We start from the raw sequence: 20,519 nt of genomic DNA on the forward strand, positions 1-20,519 counted from the left end.
TTGGCCACAAAAAGATACTCACCCAGCCGTTCCTCTGTACCACTTTCCATGTCCGCACAGATCTCTTCACTTCCGCTTCAAGTTGAGACATCATGTGATCTCTGCAGCCAATTAAAAGCCCCTGATTGGCTGCAGCGGTGACGTTCTGTATGAGCAAGAGCAAGGAGACTGTTTCTTCCGATCCCTCCAAATGCAGATTAACTCTTCGCAGTTGGCCACAAAAAGATACTCACCCAGCTATTCCTCTGCACCACTGCCCATGTTCGCACAGATCTCCTCACTTCCGCTTCAAGTTGAGACATCATGTGATCTCTGCAACCAATTAAAAGTCCCTGATTGGCTGCAGTGGTGACATTCTGCCTGAGTCTTAAAATACAGTCTTCTTGCTTTTTGTTCCAGCTCACAACACATATCACCGCTGCAGCCAATCGGTTGCCACTGCCATATGAAGAGGAATTGAGGAGACTGGCATGTGGCATTAGGCGAGTTCTGCTGCAAAATAGCTGCCACTGATTGGCTGCAGTTGTGGCTTTCCTGAGAGCGTGGGAAGACTCTGTCTTCTAGACAAGAAGGATAGCCACTGCTGCAGCCAATTAGTGGCAGCAGTCATATGACATTCTTAATTCCTTACCAGAAAAGGAAGCGAGGAGACGGGTGAGTGACTTCATGGGATCGGTGCTGCCAATTAGCAGCTATTGATTAGTTGCAGCTGTGATTCTCTTTCTGAATAGATAGGAAGAGCTAAGTGACTGGCTGCAGCTGTAATGTTCAGTCCGAGCTAGAAGTGACAGTCAGTGGCTGCTAACTGGCTACAGAGGTAACATGGCATCCCTGTTGGTTTCCTCGCTTCCTCTTCCAGCAAGGATGTCAGGTGGCCATTGCAGCCAATTGGTGGCCACTGATTGGCTGCAGTGGTGACAATTCATCTGAGCCATAAGAGACCTTTTCCTATCTCTCTATTCTGGCTCAGATGGATTGGCTACAGCAGTTGAAGAGGGAGCAAGAAGCCCTGTGGGGACAGGTGTAGTGGTATGGAGGAACAGTGGGGGTTTGTTTTTAAAACTAGAGGACATCCCAAAGCTAATCTGTCAGTGAGATCTACAGCCCCAAACCAGATATGTGGGCATGCAGGTCTTTGAAATGTAAATCCACTGATACCTTTATATCTTCTATCTGTTGCTACATTCTTGATAAATCTGTATTTTAATCCATATGCAAGTTAGTTGTTAAGTGCTATGGAGATAACAGAGCACTTCCTGAGCTTTTATCTCCTGATGTTGTTTCCCCACCAAGCACCAGCCTCTTTAACTTGATTGATCGCTCACTGTCTAATTTCCTTGCCTAGTGCTGTAAACTAACATTATAACTAATGAGACTGGTGCTAAAAAAACTACCTGAGGATGTAGAGATTTATTGGGTGCTCTGTCTCACCTAGAGTACTTAACACCTCATTTGCATATGAAAGAATACACTCATTACTTGGAAATGCAGCAACAGATAAAAGATATAAAGATGTCAATTGATTTACATTTCAAAGACCTGCATGGGTGATTTGAGGGTTAAGCTTACAGACAGGTTGCCTTTAAGGCCTATGGAAATAATAGATAAGGTGTAGGACACCTCCTCTGAGTCAATATAAAAACGTAATATGTATTTGCACTGAAACATTATTGTGGATGAGCTTTCGGAATTATGAAAATAAAAAAAAGATGCATAAAAGATCGTAGTTCTCGGCAGCTCATCGCTTTGTGTGAACAGGACTTGTGCTGTCGAGAGCACTACCTGACGATGTAGAGATTTATTAGGTGCTCTGTCACACCTAGAGCACTTAACACATCATTTGCATATGAATGAAAATGCTAATTCCTCTGGAATGCAGCAACAGATAGAAGATATAAAATCTATGCACACTGATTGATGCACTACACATCATACATGCATGCTTGGGTATGAAGGCGTATCGTAATAGGCAAGCATTTATCACCCATGCCCTGGACAGACCATAAAAGTTACATTGGTGCGGGTCTGGTTCTGTGCAGAACTCCTATTCCTAGCAAGAGGTCTTCTAGTGATCCCAACATTCAGACTCCTCATTCATCAAATATTTTGTATCTATTAAACAGACAGGTGATGAACGAGTTGGGTTGATATACCCCTTTAAACAAAAATGTCCCAAGAGGTCCTTTGTACATCAAAGAGGAGAGTCAAAATGGGGAGCCGATCTAGGGGGAATGGGCCTGTCAGTTTTATCTGCTCAGTCATTTATTTGAATAGTACACATGTAATACTTTATTTATCCAGAAGTGGCCGCCACATGGAATATGTATAGCCAGGCAGAGATTTGCTCACTGATCACTTTCAAGTTGAAAGATTAGTTTATGGCCAGGTCAGATTTCTTTCTAGAAGAGATGGTAAAAATGGTAATTTGTTTGGAGATGTAATTCCCCTTTAATTAGTAAAATAAAGACTAAGGATTTAATAAAAAACAACTGCACCTATGAAACAGTCAACATGTAGATCGGTTAAATAACCCCCTTGGGAGGTTTATACAACAAGACTGTTACTTTTTGTATTATTTTTATTGTCAGTTTCCGAATTAAAGCTGCGTTATCTCATTGACAGAGCTTTAAAGGAAGCCCGACATGTGAAGTCCGGGCTGCTGGAAGCTTCCTGAGAGAGTTGGATAAATTCCCATTCACAAAGATCATAAAACTTGTCGTCAGATCCAACGCTGGTGCGGCTGGGGGCCGGAGCTGCGGCGTCTGTCAGCTTATCAGATCTCAATATTAATTAGTTATGATTCCTCGTTTGATACGACCATGATTGCATCTTTATATCAGTTCATAGCTGGCATAATCAAAACTGAGCCGCCACCGGTGGGGACGCAGAAGAAAAGCCGACAGTCTGTGTAAGAGGGTTGAAGTTTGCTGTTAGGGTACCCACTGATGGATTAGAAATCAGAACCAACTGCTTTTTGGTACCGGCTACATCTCATCTGGTGGGAATAGCCCCATTATATAGACCACCGCTGCCATGTTTGATTCCAAGACGCATTCATATATTATATTAGTGACTCCCAGAAATAAGGGGGTCTTCTGGACTCCTTTAATAGTCCTTACTCCCAAAGTAAAGCTGTTTTCCAAGAGTGATGAGTAGTGTAGGAATGGGAAAGGGGAGAGATCCATACGGTATATTTGATGTGGGGTCTAGGATGTCTGGTATGGGGTCTGTAGAAAGGGGGTTACAGTTTGGATATACTAAGGGATCTGCTTTGGGGTTGCTTATTCAGTAGGTCTTGTCAGGGATATCTACTACGTACCTGTCCTAGATCCGGGCTGTGCTCCCCTCACTCTGGTCTGCTGTTGTGCCCTATGTCAGGCTTTGTAGTTGACACGCTCCCTGGGGCTGTGGGGTACTCGGTAGCCAGGCCAGTCCTGTATTGGGGATGTCACGGTGGCAGGGACCCGGTCCGTGGCCCCGGTCGGTCAAATAAAGTGAAAAGTGAAAGTGGAATAAAGTCAATTTGGGGAAATAAAGATAAGGGGCATAAAGTTTTTGAGGATAATGTTCGTGGCGCCACCCGTGGTATGCGGCTATATGGGGCCGCCGCTGCAGTGTAGATCCACTGAGGCTGATGGTGAGTGTCAGCAGAGTTGGTTCAGCTCTCCACGGGCACAGCTAAGCTCCAGGGCAGTATATAGTGGATTTTTGAGGTAGATGTGTAGTGCAAGGCAGGTGATGGCGCAGCAATTATTCAAGGACACAGTGGGGTGCAGTCTTCAGGTTTTACTCACAGTTGTTCAGTTCTCCAGGTTACAGTTACCGGTCTGTAACCGCCCACGTCGTCCTGTGTCCTCCGGGGAAGTGATCCAGCAAACTCTCAGATATCTCAGGAGCACTTGAATGGGACCCTTTTCTGTGTATTTCTCCAGGTCGTCTCACTGCGCTGGCTCTTGCCCTCCTGTCCTGCGCCTCACACCCAGTGTCCCAAGCCAGTGGCCGCGGGCCTTGTTGGGCGACTTCCGGTCTGTCCCCTTGGTCCTATATGGCCACCTTTTCGGGGATTGTGTGTGGAGTGTGGTTACAGCACATGAAACCTCCGGTTTGCTAGCTGAGCCCTACAGTACTCCACTAGGCTGGGGCCGGTCCCCTACTGCGGCCTGATCCCTCCACGTCAGTGTTAATTCGGGCGCAAGGGTGGCATCCCGCACTCGCCGTGCCCCTGGGATCCCTTCAGTCTCTCTCTGGAGCCTTTCCCACTGCTCCGGTTCCTCTCCTCACTTTCCTCCTCTGAACTGTGCTCCTGCTCCAAGCACTGGAACAGGAGACTGGCCCCTTGCTCCCCTGAGCAGAACTCCTTCTAGATGTTTCCACCTTTCTTTTTATACTCTACTGTCTGTGCTCCCCTAAACTTCTTCCTCCACCCACCTCCTCCACTTAGTTCCACCCTCCGGACAGGGACCAGGGACTGTGCTCTCCCTCAGGAGCAATCACGCCCTTCCCTAATGAAGTGGTGTTGTGTTGGATGTGGGTGTGTGGGTCCCGGGTAGTGCTCCCTCCTTAACTGAGAGTGGGGTACCACACCTCTGGCTGAGATGCAGTACCTCAGTGGCAACTGGACCCGCAGGGGCGTCATATAGGTGGCCCATCGTGATCCCATATGATCATCTGCCTGTGCCTATATAAGGCCTACCAAGAAACACACCTGGGTCTTAGTATTAAATGTTAGTTTGTCACTGCACCACAACCTGATCCCGGTCTCCCAAGACTTCTGCTATGTGTTTGTCTGCAGCTTCCAGGATGTCTCCTGTCTGCATGCGGCTTCCAGGACTTTCATGACTTCTGCTATGTGTCCGCTTGTGGTTTCCAAAACTTCTGATATGTGTCCACCTGTGGCTTACAGGACATCTCCTGTCCGCTTGTGGCTTCCAGGACTTTTAGTATGTGTCAGGCTGCATCTTCCATGAAGTCTCCTGTCCGCTTGTGGCCTCCAGGACCTCATTAAGACTTTTAGTTTGTCTCTTCTTCATGTCTGAATGCGGCTTCTAGGACGTCTCCTGTCTGCCTGCGGCTTCCAGCAACCCCACTATCTGTCTGCAGGCTCCAGGACATCTCTTGTCTGCCTGAACCTACCAGTAACCCTGTTACCTGTCTGCGATCTCCCAGAATTCTCCGGTCTGCCTGCGGCTTGCAGTAACTTTGCTACCCGGACCTTTTGCTTCAAGGAGTGAGGTGATCTGAACTGAGGTCTGAATTAGGAGGAGCCTGGTCCAAGATCTGTACTGAGAAGGTCTAGTCTGATGTCTGCATTAGAAGGAGTTTGGTCTAAGAGCTATAAATGGAGGATTCTGTATTACGATGAGTCTGGTCTGAGGACTATGTTACGAGGGGTCTGCTTTTAGGCTTGAATTAGGAGGGTCCTGGTCTGGGGTCTTTAATGAGGGTCTGCCCTGGGGTGTTTATTAAGCAGGCCTGGTCTGAGGTTCTAATAAAATGTTATTGTCTGTGGGTTATATTACAAATGATCTGGTCGGAGGTCTGTATTTGAAGAGGTATGGTCTAGAGTCTGTTTTAAGAGAAATCCTTATTTAAGTATTACTTTCAGGTGCCTGTATTTAATTTAGACTTCTGACCTTGGGTGTGGATTTATTTAAATGTCTGTATTATTTTAGGGGGGTCTGGTATGTGATCTGAATTTCTCTTGGAAGGTTGGTCTCGGGGTCAGTATTTATTATGATAAAGGGGGAAGGGTCATAAAGTAACTACTATTTTCTTATTGAATTCTTTAGGTTGGGTATGTGTCCTATATAATTGTTGTGGGGTATATGCTGATATCCACTCATAAATATGGCTATTATGAAACAGCATTGATATAATTGCTGCTTTTGGAGGTAGTGCCTATGCTTCTGGCATCATAAGTACATTTTGGCCACCATTTATGGCAGCCTGTAAGAATGGACTCATTCGAGTGACTGATGTGAGGTGCTCAGGAGATATTATAACCTCTTTTTCATCTAAAAAAAGAGGGGACTGTCAGTAAGTAGCAACGTAGCTCTGTTAATTAGGGCATCCATCTAAAGTGGACCACTGGGGATCCATAAGGCAACCAGCAAGTGTGCAAAATACCGTATAGTTCCTAAAAATCAGCATTAGATGGGATGATTTCCCAATAACATTGTCATGTAACAATGCAGTCATAACCCTATACCACCGTATAATATTAACCAGGGGCGGACACAGACTGTAGTGGGCCCCTGTGCAAGAAATTTTGGGGGGCCCCCCCTGCCCTTCATAAGGCAACAAAGTTATGTAAACATAACTCCCCGTGTGCATCTCTCACCCCCCCATGTGCAGCTCTCATCCCACCCATGTGCAGCTCTCACCCCCCGTGCATCTCTCATCCCCCCCATGTGCATCTCTCATCCCCCCCATGTGCATCTCTCATCCCCCCATGTGCATCTCTCATCCCCCCCATGTGCATCTCTCACCCCCCCATGTGCATCTCTCACCCCCCCATGTGCATCTCTCACCCCCCCATGTGCATCTCTCACCCCCCCATGTGCATCTCTCACCCCCCCATGTGCATCTCTCATCCCCCCCGTGCATCTCTGATTCCCCCCACTCCTAGTTAATTAATTGTATTTAAAAAAAATAAAACTTGTTATACTTACCCCCATGCAATCCCTGCAGAATCCTGGCGCTCGTCCACGTCGCTGCCACCAGGTTCTCCTGACGTTCGGCCATGTGACGGCGCCACATACATAGCCATCAGCTTTTGTTTTGGCCAAAAGATTTTTAAAGCCGCCACCACGATAAGGTAGACTCTTCTGGGCGGGCCCTACTCTAACCTATTAAAATTTTCTTAAAATATCCAATACTCTTTTTAGATATATTTTTATTTAGTTTTCTTTAAGGGAATGTGTCATATACATTTTTTTTTTAAATGACCAATAATACCACATACAGGGAACACCGCCACACCATGACCAGACCACATATTACCACAACATAGTGACCGAATAATACCACACAGAAGGGAGAAAAACTGCCACACCATGACCAGACCACATATTACCACTACATTACTAATATTACCACCAGTGTCATTATACACGGGAGCTCTATACATGGTATGTATAACGTAAGTGTCCAGGTAATCTAGTGATCACCAGTGAAATTATACACAGGAGCTCTGTATATAGTGTCAGTGTACAGGTAATACAGTGACATTATACACAGGAGCTCTGTATATAGTGTACAGGTAATACAGTGATCATCAGTGACATTATACACAGGAGCTCTGTATATAGTGTCAGTGTACAGGTAATACAGGGATCACCAGTGACATTATACACAGGAGCTCTGTATATAGTGTCAGTGTACAGGTAATACAGTGATCACCAGTGAAATTATACACAGGAGCTCTGTATATAGTGTCAGTGTACAGGTAATACAGTGATCACCAGTGACATTATACACAGGAGCTCTGTATATAGTGTCAGTGTACAGGTAATACAGTGATCACCAGTGACATTATACACAGTGTACATGTAATAGACTGACTCACCGGTGACGTCTCTAGGTGAAGTCCTTCATCTTCGCTTTTCTCCTTCATCCAGCACAGACCGCCATCACGTCTTCCAGCCAGGACTCGTCTCTGCATAAAATAACACAGTTATCTAGAGCACATTCCCCAACTTCTACATTACGCAGCTGAATACAGACGTGCATCCACCATCAATATATGGTTAGTTATTAGGCAACCTACCATTCCAAATATAAATTGTAATCCACCACTGTGCCCCCATTAACTGTAAATAGGCACTTAATATATAATTTAATTAGAACCTCTACTCTTTCCGCCAATTTGTTACCAGTCACACTCCTGCATCCGCAACGCCCCCTACTCTATACTTCCTGCTCCCCGCATTCAATATTTACATGCACCCCCTGCCCCAATTCATTATATCATGTCCGTGCTCTCCCCACCCCATCATCATTTATCATTTACTCTCCCCCACCCCACATTCGTTATGTGCAGCTCATTATCCCCCTACTCCCAATTCCCCCATGTGCAGCTCTCATCCCCCTCCATGTGCCCCTCTCTCACCCCCTCCCCCCCACATGTGCCCCTCTCTCATCCCCCTCCCCCACATGTGCCCCTCTCTCATCCCCCTCCCCCACATGTGCCCCTCTCTCATCCCCCTCCCCCACATGTGCCCCTCTCTCATCCCCCTCCCCCACATGTGCCCCTCTCTCATCCCCCTCCCCCACATGTGCATCTCCCATCTCCCCCCCCACACATGTGCATCTCCCATCTCCCCCCCCACACATGTGCATCTCCCATCTCCCCCCCCACACATGTGCATCTCCCATCTCCCCCCCACACATGTGCATCTCCCATCTCCCCCACACATGTGCATCTCCCATCTCCCCCACACATGTGCATCTCCCATCTCCCCCCCCACACACGTGCATCTCCCATCCCCCCCCCCACATGTGCATCTCCCATCTCCCCCCCCACACACACACATGTGCATCTCCCATCTCCCCCCCCACACACACACATGTGCATCTCCCATCTCCCCCCCACACACACACATGTGCATCTCCCATCTCCCCCCCACACACACACATGTGCATCTCCCATCTCCCCCCCACACACACACATGTGCATCTCCCATCTCCCCCCCACACACACACATGTGCATCTCCCATCTCCCCCCCCACACACACATGTGCATCTCCCATCTCCCCCCCCACACACACACATGTGCATCTCCCATCTCCCCCCCCACACACACACATGTGCATCTCCCATCTCCCCCCCCACACACACATACATACACACACACACACACACACATGTGCATCTCCCATCTCCCCCCCCACACACATGTGCATCTCCCATCTCCCCCCCACACACACACATGTGCATCTCCCATCTCCCCCCCACACACACACATGTGCATCTCCCATCTCCCCCCCACACACACACATGTGCATCTCCCATCTCCCCCCCACACACACACATACACACACACACACACACACACACACACATGTGCTTCTCCCATCTCTCCACTCCTAGTTAATTGTATTTTAAAAAAAATAAAACTTGTTATACTTACCCCCATGCGATCCCTGCAGAATCCTGGCGCTCGTCCAAATCGCTGACAGCAGGTTCTCCTGACTTCCGGCCATGTGACGGCGCCGTCACATGACCGGAAGTCAGGGGAATCATGAAGGCGCTGCTGCAACAGCGCAGCTCAGCGCTGAAATGTCCCGGACCCGGCGCATAGCATGGGGCCGGGGGCCCCATGAGGAGAGAGACGCACAAGAGGGGGGCCCCTACCGGCCGGGCCCCATACTGGAGTCAGGGCAGTCATGCCCTGATGGCGGCCCTGCTGGAGGCTGGAGGGGCCCCCTCTCCCTCGGGGCCCCCGTTCAATGAACCGGCTGCACGGGCGGTAGTTCCGCCCCTGATATTAACATACAGTCACCAAACTAAACCACCGTGCAATCCTCAAACAACAATATACAGTAACCAAATTACACCACCATACAATGCTCAAATGATACCAACATAAAGTGTCCAAGTAACACCACTTTACAATGCTCAAATAATACCAACATATAGTGCTCAAATGATACGAAGATACAGTGCTTGAATAAAGCCAAGCTACAGTGCTTGGATAATACAAACATGCCACCATAGCTCCAACTCTGGACTTCTCTTCACCAGCTCATCCAATGCAACTAGGTCATGATGAATGGTATGATGTCAATGTCATAACCTCAAGACGGGCATCACACCATGAGGTCATGTTGCTGCCTCATGTGATTGAATAGGACGATGCATGTTATGATGTCATAGCGTGCGTTCAGGCCTAGTCACACCGGAAGCGCTGGCAAGGAGTGAAGAATAGTCCAGTGCCGTGTTGGCAGGGAAATATGGGGGGAAATTTGTTTAGAATTCTGATTTGTTTGAAGTCAATTCACTCATCCTTAACAGTGACCACATAATACTACCATACAATACTCAAATAATACCATCATAAAGTGACCAAATAATACTATCATACAATGCTCAAATAATACTCACAATCACTAACCAAATACTACCATACAATGCTCAAATAATACCAATATACAGTATCCAAATCATAAAAACATAACAAGTCCAAAAGATGATTTTCTAATTAACGTGGCATTTTTAAGTTTAGAAGTTATTCCCTATCCAACGGATTATTATTATTATTTATTATTATAGCGCCATTAATTCCATGGTGCTTTACATATTTAAAAGGGGGTATACATAGCAAACAACAAGTACAATAATTTGAACAAAAACGAGTCAGCGATTGGTACAGGAGAAGAGAGGACCCTGCCCGCGAGGGCTCACAGTCTACACGGGATGGAATAAAGGATACCGGATTTTTCAGATTATAAAACGCACTTTTTCCCCCCAAATTTGGGGGAAAAATGGAGGTACTTCTTATAATCCAAATGTAGCTTACTGGGGGTGCAGCTGCCGTGGAACGGGGTCCCAGGAGGCAGAGTCGCTGCTGCCGTAAGTTGGAGGCGGCGGTAGGAGTGGGGCGATGCTGCGGGCCTCGGGCTGGGTGGAGGAGGTTTTCGGAGGTGCGAGGTTGTGGGGGCTCAGGACTTTCAAAAAATATCGGGAGTCCCCACACTTCCCATTCTCTTCACTTTTCACTTCAGGAAAATGGCCGCTAGAGGCAGAGCATGTGCATATTGAGACTTCAACTCCCGAGATCTCAATGTGCGCATGCGCCCCTTCTGGCGGCCTTTTTCCCAAAGTCCACCTCAGTGAAAAAAATGGGAAGTGCGGGGACTTCTGATATTTTCTGAAAGTCCTGAGCCCCCGCAGCCTTGCACCTCGGAAAACCCCCTCCTCCCAGCCCGGGGCCCGCAGCATCATCCCACTCCTACAGCCGCCTCCACCTTACTGCAGCAGCGACTTTGCCTCCTGGGACCCCGCTCCACGACAGCCGCACCCATCCCACTTAGGTAAGCTACAGTAAAAGCAGACTATAAGACACACCATCATTTTATTGAAAAAAAAAATTTCCTACTTCCCTCCCCAAAATTTGACGTGCATCTTATGGTCTGGTGTTCTTATAATCCGCAAAATCCGCAATTTCCCAATTGCTGGGGGTCCGACTGCTGAGACCCCCAGTGATCTAGAGAACACCATGTGAATGGACACATGGTTCATCAAGCGCACTGCCGCTCCATTCATTGTTATGGGAGTGCTGAAGACCAGCTGAGTGCAGCGCTCGGCAATCTCTCATTAATGATGGAGAGGCAGTGCGTGTGATCGCATGATCAAGTTTCAGAGCCCGGTTCTCGAAAATGAAAATGGCTGTCCACCAACGTTCACCATCCAACCTGATGGAACTGGAGAGGATCTGCAAGGAAGAATGGCAGAGGATCCCCAAATCCAGGTGTGAAAAACTTGTTGCATCATTCCCAAAAAGACTCATGGCTGTACTAGCTCAAAAGGGGGCTTCTACTCAATACTGAGCAAAGGGTCTGAATACTTATGACCATGTGGTATTTCAGTTTTCATTCTTTTATAAATTTGTAAAAAATTCTATATTTCTGTTTTTTTTTCAGTCAAGATGGGGTGTAGAGTGTACTTTAATGAGAAAAGAATGAACTTTTTAGAATTTACCAAATGGCTGCAATGAAACAAAGAGTGAAACATTTAAAGGAGTCTGAATACTTTCCGCACCCACTGCACATATATATACAGTGCTGTTGAGCTACATCATTTACCTCTAACACCCTTTTCCGCGCCCGAGTCAGGGTGGGATCCTGTAGCTGAGCTGTCCCAAACGTGCCCCGGGACACTTCCAGCTCAGGGATCAATGGGGTCTCCTCGGCCTCTCCTGCCAGCACCTCTAGAGGAAACCTATCGGGGTTACACTCTGTCCCTAGGATGGACACCCCTACAGCAGGTACCCCTGACTCAGGTTCTTTGGGTACAGTGCCTGTAATAAATTTTACTGGGGAAGAGTGTTTTTTGTTTTCCCACAAAGTCCGTCCAGAACAGGGGCAAGTCTCTTCCCAACACAGTCCCATAGGGAATAGTTTTTACCACCCCCACCACATGTTTCTTGTCCCCACATGGCGTGGACAACACTGCCTCCGTGGTTGAGTATTCTCGGAGGTCCCCATGGATACACACTACCTTGACTGTCCGTCCTCTGGGGTTGATCTCCTGCCACCAGCGACTCATGTACCAAAGTCACTAGGCTCCCTGAGTCTAAGAGGGCCTCCATTGGGTACCCATTAACCTGTACCTGGCACAGTTGGGATTCACTGTCCGGGGGGGGTCGGCACTCGCAGAGCAGATGGTCTGGGTGTACAGTGAGACCTGGCGGTTATAACCGCAGTCCATGGGCTCTGTAGTCAGGGGGCAGTCAGCAACCACGTGTCTCGGCCCCTGACACTGCAAGCACCTAATGGCGGAGGTACTGTTAGATCTTGTAACCTTATGGGAGGGAACCGGTCCTTCCACTCTAACTCCGGGGTTCCCCTTCAGCACGGGTATGGTGCTGACTGTCCTCAGCAGAGAGGCGCGATCCCTTTCCCGGTTCCTGGTCTGGCATGGTCCAGCGTGACAGCCTTTAGGGGGCAGAGTCCCGCATAAAGTCCTGAGTGGCCGAGTAGCACTCGATCAGGCTGACCACCTGGTCGAGGGTGCCAGGGTCCCCTTGCCCCACCCAACATTGGATAGCGGCTGGCCGAGTCCTCACCAGCAGGTCAACCACCACCCTCTCCACCATCTGGGCTGGAGTCAAAGACTCAGGCTGGAGCCACCTCTTGACCAGCTGCAAAAGGTCATAAGCCTGAGACAGGGCGGGTCGGGTCTCCACAAAGGCCCATGAAAACACGCACTTAGCCCTCACGTACGTATTGACTTCCAACCAGGCAAGGACCTTTGAGCCTCTGGTAGTTCTGGGCTTCCTCCCGACTGAGGTCGAAGTAGGCCTTCTGGGCATCGCCAACCAAAAACGAAGCCACCACTTCCGCCCACTAGCCAGCTGGTAGGTTTTCCCGCTCTGCTGTGCATTCGTAGACGGTCAGGAAGGCTTCCACGTCACCCTACGGTCCCATCTTCCTCAACGCTGTGCGAACCTTGTCCTGGGCCTCTCGACGTTCCGGAATCGGTGTTGTGGCCGTTTCCCGCAGGGCAGCAATCTGTTGAAGCAACAGTTCATTTGTTTTTTGCTGCTGCTGGTACAGCAGCTGCTGCTGATTAGCAGCTGCTCTCGCTCCTACTGTTGCCGCTGGAGACTCTGGTGCTGCTCCTGCTGTTGCTGCTGAGACTGCAGCTGTTGCTGCTGGGTGAATACCAGCTGCTTTAACAGCTCCTCCATTTTGTTCACGGGGTGGGGCTGAAAGGTGGCCGGCCGGATTGTGGTCATGCAGCTGCCGGTGGGGTATGCCTCAATCACAATGCCCGAATTCTCCACCAAGCTGTAAGGCGGCGGTGTTCACACCTTGCAGTAACTGAGGCAGTGACCCAAGCAAGTCCAACATAAACAGCTTTTATTCAGCAACTTACGGGTAAACAGAAAGTCCTCCGGTTCGCAGCCGGGTTAACATAAGTCCATAAATAACGGTTGCCGTGGGCAACGGCGTCGCCGGGCCGCTTAGTGCCTGACGGGTGCAGAGCCTTCCCAGGCGTGGGTTCAGCCACACACAGTCCTGCTGAGCTTTCCTGCTATACTTCTAGCAGGTCCCAACACTGAACAACACTAATCCTTAATGCAGGGTTTTTAAATGACCTGTGACAAGAGCCACTGGATAACCCGGGTTGGAGGGAGGAGGCCGCCCCACTGCCTCCTGTAGTCTCCTCCAAGAAATAAAGGCCCTGCCGGGTTTTACTAATCTGCCTTAATTCTGGGGATATAGAACGTCCCTCATATACGATCCCAGTCACTGCTTCACAATATATATATATATATATATATATATATATATATATATATATATATATATATATATATATATATATATATATATATATATATATATATATAGATAGCTAGATATATATACATATATGAAGGGGGAGATTTATCAAACATGGTGTAAAGTGAAACTGGCTCAGTTGCCCTTAGCAACCAATCAGATTCCACTTTTCATTCCTCACAGACTCTTTGGAAAATGAAAGGTGGAATCTGATTGGTTGCTAAGGGCAACTGAGCCAGTTTCACAGATCTAGTTTTCACAGATAGATCTCCCCTAAATCTGTTTTCTTTTCAGATGAGTCAGATAACACATAATGGCAAATAATTTAAATACAGATCAAAGAAAATGGATTTTAACAGAGTATTGGAAATCTCAAATGCTGAAACCGTTAGAGCAAATTAGGTTGAAACATTTGGTACTCAAGCCCCAAAGAGACAAAACATTTACCGCATTCGTGACAAATTCAATGCCACTGGCTCAATCCTTAATGCTCCAAACAGGTAGCTACTTTGAAGAACCTAGAATATAAGACATATTGTCAGTTGTTTCACACTTTTTTGTTAAGTATATAATTCCACATGTGTTAATTCATAGTTTTGATGCCTTCACTGTGAATATACAATTTTCATAGTCATGAAAATACAGAAAAATCTTTAAATGAGAAGGTGTGTCCAAACTTTTGGTCTGTACTGTATATAATACACACACACACGTATATATAAATTCTGAAGTTCAGGCTCTAATGAAATCTTCTGTTCTCCGGCTCCGGAGGGAATAATCAGATGAGATCATTAGCGCAGCACTTTAGCTAAAATATGAACTTTTTGGAAGCGTATGTAAAAAGGAAAGACTGAAGCGCCGCATAATGAACTTGGAGCCTGTGCTCTACGTTTCGTTAGTTAAGTTTTCTTTCTTATTTAATTCTCTAATGAACCATTTGGAACTTGGAAATTGGAAAATAATTCAGAGGAACATTACTACAGGAAACAGAAAAACACATTTGCTCTAGGGGTCCAAGGAGAGGGAGGTCCCATTTTAGATTGCAGGTTCTCACCCACTTGGGGAAAGAAATCAAAGTCCAAAATGCACCTGAATCATAAAAATGGGATGTGATCGATAGGACTTAATCAGAAACAATCAACAAGCTGCTGTTGACATCCTTGATATTTGTGTGCAGTGATCTCTTGACACAGGATCTGTAACGTCAAGTCATAATTTTAATTAATTGTTATGATATTTTGCTGTTTAATTTTTTCTACGTCTTTATTTAGAACTTCAAAAGGAACCCTAAACATCATTTTTCAGAGTACGCAGATACAGATAACAAATATGCAAACAATGTTATACAGCCTTGTGTGCGGTGATCTCCTAGCACAGCCGGCTCTGTAAAGAGCTGTCCATCTTTTTTGCAATATATCTTTATAAAGTGTTGCATTTTATACTTATATTCCAGTTCATCTCTATAGTGTGAAAAAAATATTCTGCTAGAAGCCATCAACAAGCTGCTGTTCACAGATCTTTACTTTTTATATGCCCTTATTTAGTACTTTAAAGTCACAAAAATACACAGGAACAAAGCAAAAATATTCACGTACCTTGTAAAAACCATGTTTTACAGCCCTAATATCTCCCCGCAAAGAATCAGTAAAGCCGGAGCAGAGCTGTCCAGAATCTTTGCAATGTTTTTTATGACACTTTTTCTATTTTCACTTTTGCATTTTCACTCAAATGCAGAAAAAAATGTCCTGCAGCCTGGAAATTGTCAGCACATTGCTGTTGACAGATCTGTCATTTTTATTTGCCTTTATTTAATACATTCATAACATAATTATCAGAGTCAAACAAATATACAAAAGATACAGATCATGAATATGCATGCGTCCCATAAAAAATAATATTTGACATCCTTGATATTTGTGTGCAGTAATCTCTTGACACAGGATCTGTAACGTCAAGTCATAATTTTAATTAATTGTTATGATATTTTGCTGTTTTACTTAATTCCCAGTTCAGTTTTACTCCTTGTTGCTACCTGAAAGCTGTCGACACGCTGCTGTTGACAGATCTTTCATTTTATATGACTTTATTTAGTTCTTTAAAAGCAATCTTAAATATAATTTTTAAACCAACTCAGGTGTGAAACAATAACATACACATATTTTGTGAAAACAATATTTTACACCATTGATATCCGTGTACAATGATCTATCGATATAGAATAGAGGCACAATGGGATTCACACAGTCAGATCAGAGCTGTCCAGCATCTTAGCAATAGATCTTTATGACATTATGCTTGATTTACTTATAGTATTGAATATTTTTAATCTTTGCATTGTAAAAATATCCTGCTCCCTGGAAGCTGTTAGCAAGCTGCTGTTGACTGATCTGTCATTTTATGTGCCTCTATTTAGTGCTTCAAATGCATTCCTAAACACACATATACAGATGAACATTGCAAATATGCATTCATCTTCTAAAAAAACCCCAATGTCTTACACCCATGAAATCTACGTTACATCAGAGAAGAACTGTTCAGCATCTTTGTCCCAGTGCATTTTTTTTATTTTTGCAGTGCAAAAAAAAATTATATATTTTGCTCTCTGGAAGCCATCAACAAGCTGCTGTTGACAGATCTGACCTATCTTATACATCTCTATTTAGTACTTCAAAAGCTTTATTAATAGAGCTGGTTGTCCCGCAGCCAGGTCATTAATCTGTCGATGTCGACAGGAGCCCTGAGAACCACCTCCTACCTTCTGACATCCGCAGCTCCTCTTTGAGTACCCAGCCTGGCGCAACGTCACATGTACATCATTCCGCAACGATGAATCAAAAACACAGACATCACCACTATACATGTATCTTATTGTAACAATGTTTTACAGTCTGTGAGCAGGGATCTCTCGACACAGGATTGAGGCACAACGGGAGCAGAACTGTCCAGCAAGTGGAATATCTCTATATGACATTTGGTGATCTGACTCAGGCCTTGAATCTCATTTTTAAAGGGATTCAATTGGAACCCTTAAATACACTGCAGACAAGCAGTATGAACACGGCCTTATATCCCAGCTCTATAAAGTGTAAAAATATATGCTACTACTCGGAAGCTGTCGATGAGCTGCTGTTGACAGATCTGTGACTTTTATACTCCTATTATTATTATTAATTCAGAAGCAGTACTAAACATCATTTTCAGAGATAAACACACATACATGGTCAGAGATTAGAAATATGTATGCACTGTATCCTATTAAATCGTTTTACAGCCTGTAAATCTGTGTGCAATGATCTCCCAACACAGGATGGTGGCACAATGGGGTCTGTGTAGTCATAGCAGAGCAGCCGGCAACTTTTAGGCCCTGCTAACCCGGTGTATAACATCCATCCCTATGGCCTCCTGGTGTATAAAATATGTTCCCATTGTCTTCAGTGTATAACATCCGGCCCCATTGGCCCCCGTTGTACAGAGCGGTCGGTGGTACAGAGCTCACTGATACCAGCGCGTCCTGTAACAGGAGCCACCGGGCTACCAAGTCCATCCATGACATTTCTTCTTTCTGAATCTTCCCCCATCACCTGTGAGTGATATTATTGAGAAGTGGAAGGAACCGCAGCAACTCTGCCATGAAGTGGAGACCCCGTAATGTTACAGCGCAGGGAGCCGAGGTGCTGAGGACAGAGGGCAGAAAAGTCCCCATCGCTCTGCTGATCCCATAACTGCAGAGTCCAGATCTCCTCTGGTATTAGCACAAACACTGCGACCCCGCTGGGAGCTTTATGGCCGAGCAGCTGCATGCAGCCGTACATCACCAAGCACAATGCCGAGCGTCGGATGGAGTGGTGTAAAGCCTCCACCACTAGACTCTGGAGGAGACGTGTTCTGTGCAGTGACGGATCGCACTTCTCTATCTGCGTCTGATGGAGGAGTCTGGGTTTGGAGATTCCAGGAGGACGTTACCCCCTGACTGCATTGTGCAATGTACAGATGGTGGAGGAGGATAATGCTATGGGCGGTTATCAGGGGTCGGCATTGGTCCCTTATTTCCAGAGATGGGAAATCTTAATCTTCAGCACAAGACATTGTGGACAATTGTAACTTCAGCTTTGTGGAAGCAGTTTGGGGTTCGCCCATTGTTACGGATCCGGGTGGTGGAACCTCTGTGCTGCAGTGCAAGGAAGGACCAGAGGGGCGTAACTAGGTATCAACTCGGACCGACCAAGGTCGTACGGCGGCTCAATCGACTCCGTGACCAGGGAGGGACCGAGCAGAGGGACCAGGTGTTACTCTGGGGACCGACCTTGTATGAGAGCAGGTGACTCCCACGGGTCAGAAGGCAGGGACTGACCGGTACAGCAGATGAGCACGGCTGGCGGGTGATCCGGGCAGACGGACTGGCAGGCACGGCAGGTAACAGGCAGGAGCCTCCAGGTAGGCTGGCTGGTAGGCACGGCAGGTAACAGGCAGGTGCTTCTAGGTAAGCGGGCTGGCAGGCACGGCAGGTAACAGGCAGGAGCCTCCAGGTAGGCTGGCTGGCAGGCACGGCAGGTAACAGGCAGGAGCCTCCAGGTAGGCTGGCTGGCAGGCACGGCAGGTAACGGGCAGGTGCTTCCAGGTAAGCAGGCGGGCAGAGCCCATAGACAGACTGGCAGACTGGCAGTAGGCAGACTGTCGGGCTGGAGAGTAGACAAGCAGACGGACTGGACTAGTAGTCCGGATGGCGGACTGGACTTGAAATCTGGCTGGCGGGCTGAACTTGTAGTCTGGCTGGCGGGCTGGACTTGTAGTCTGGCTGGCGGGCTGGACTTGTAGTCTGGCTGGCGGGCTGGACTTGTAATCTGGCTGGCGGGCTGGACTGGTAGTCAGGCTAGCAGCGGGACCTGAGGGCTGAAGCAGAGTATCACACACAAAGCTACAACCTTGCACGGGCACCTCCATATTGGAGGAGGTGCCTTTCATAGGGAAAGTCCTCCGGCCATTGGCCGGGGACTTTTTAGGGCGGCGCGCGCACAGGGCCAGGGAAGCTGCGTGCACCAGCAGCAGCTGCAGGGAGGCCAGAAGACGCCGGAGCAGGACCGCGGCAGTAAGGGGGACGGCGTCTCTGCCGGGCAGGAGGCAGAGACACCGATGCTACAGTACCCCCCCTTTACGCCCCCTCTTTTTCAGGCCAGCAAGAAATTTTTTAAGGAGAAGCGGGGCGTGGATGTTCTCCCTGGGTTCCCAAGTTCTCTCCTCTGGGCCAAACCCCTTCCAATCCACCAGAAAAAAGGTTTTTTCTCTTACCCTCTTGGTGGCCAGAATGTTCTCTACCTCATAGACGTCCTCAGCGGAGACTGGAGCTGGGGAGGTACCTGGATTGTTGGAAAAAGAATTAAGCACAACTGGTTTGAGGAGATATACGTGGAAGGAGTTGGGAATCCGTAAGGTGGCCGGGAGTTTTAACTTGTAGGCTATTAGGTTGATTTGCTTGAGGACTTCAAATGGGCCGATGAACCGTGGGCCCAACTTATAGGAGGGGATTTTGAGACGAACATGTTTGGAGGAGAGCCAAACCTTGTCTCCCGGACGGAATTGAGGTGGATCCAGACGTCTCTTATCAGCATGCTTCTTCATCCGCTCTGAGAATTGAAGAAATGCGGATCTAGTGTCCTCCCAGATAGTGGAAAATTTGCTTACCAGAGACTCCGCGGCCGGGTTGTCCACAGAAGCGGAAACGGGAAACGGAATCCGGGGATGTTGACCGTAGACCACAAAGAACGGGGACTTGGAAGAAGATTCGCTCTCATGGTTGTTGTAGGGAGAACTCGGCCCAAGGTAGGAGCTCCACCCAATCGGTATGGTGAGCGTTGACGAGGTGCCGGAGGTAGCTGGTAAGGATCTGGTTGATACGCTCCACTTGGCCATTGGACTGGGGATGATAAGCGGAGGAGAAATCCAGGGTGACATCCAGCAGCTTACACGTAGCTCTCCAGAAGCGCGAAGTGAACTGGACCCCTCGATCAGACACAATGTGGAGGGGTAGGCCGTGGAGACGAATGATATGATGGATGAAGTCCTTAGCCAGCACAGATGCAGATGGGAGACCAGGCAGAGGAATGAAGTGGGCCATTTTAGAGAAGCGGTCAGCAACCACCCAAATGATCGTACAACCGGCAGAAATAGGAAGATCCATAATAAAGTCCATAGCAATGTGTTGCAACGGGGCAGCAAGTACAGGAGGAGGCAGGAGACGGCCGTCAGGAAGATGTCTGGGAACCTTGTTGCGGGCTCAGTACGAAAAGGCCGTGACGAAGTCTACCACATCCTGGCGCAGGGTAGGCCACCAGTAATGCCGGGTAATGAGCAGGTAGGTCTTCTTCTGGCCAGCATGGCCGGCTAGTTTAGATGAATGACCCCAGTGAAGAACCTTCTTACGATCCGGAACCGCTACAAACGTCTTACCGGGTGGGAGACGAGACTGATCCAAGGGGGCCACATTCATCACTTTAGAGGAATCGATGATATGC

General features: G+C 47.5%; 1 protein-coding gene across 10 annotated transcripts in view; it reads right to left on the minus strand.

Moving 5' to 3' along the window:
• Window positions 1–20,519, minus strand: part of TENM4 (teneurin transmembrane protein 4) — a 1,569,569-nt gene that overhangs the window by 1,178,313 nt on the left and 370,737 nt on the right. The window contains exon 3 of one of the 10 annotated variants that reach the window (XM_073661690.1): window positions 14,458–14,528. The exons of 8 other annotated variants lie outside the window; for them this stretch is intronic. The gene's annotated coding sequence lies outside the window, so the exon portion shown is untranslated. Of the gene's footprint in view, window positions 1–7,567; window positions 7,592–14,457; window positions 14,529–20,519 lie in introns of those variants that run through there. One more of the 10 variants, XM_073661692.1, reaches the window with a different exon arrangement.

Source organism: Phyllobates terribilis, unplaced genomic scaffold (assembly GCF_046119375.1).
Source record: "Phyllobates terribilis strain yellow unplaced genomic scaffold, ASM4611937v1 Scaffold_2__4_contigs__length_985480577, whole genome shotgun sequence".
In the NCBI taxonomy this organism is placed as follows: Eukaryota; Metazoa; Chordata; class Amphibia; order Anura; family Dendrobatidae; genus Phyllobates; species Phyllobates terribilis.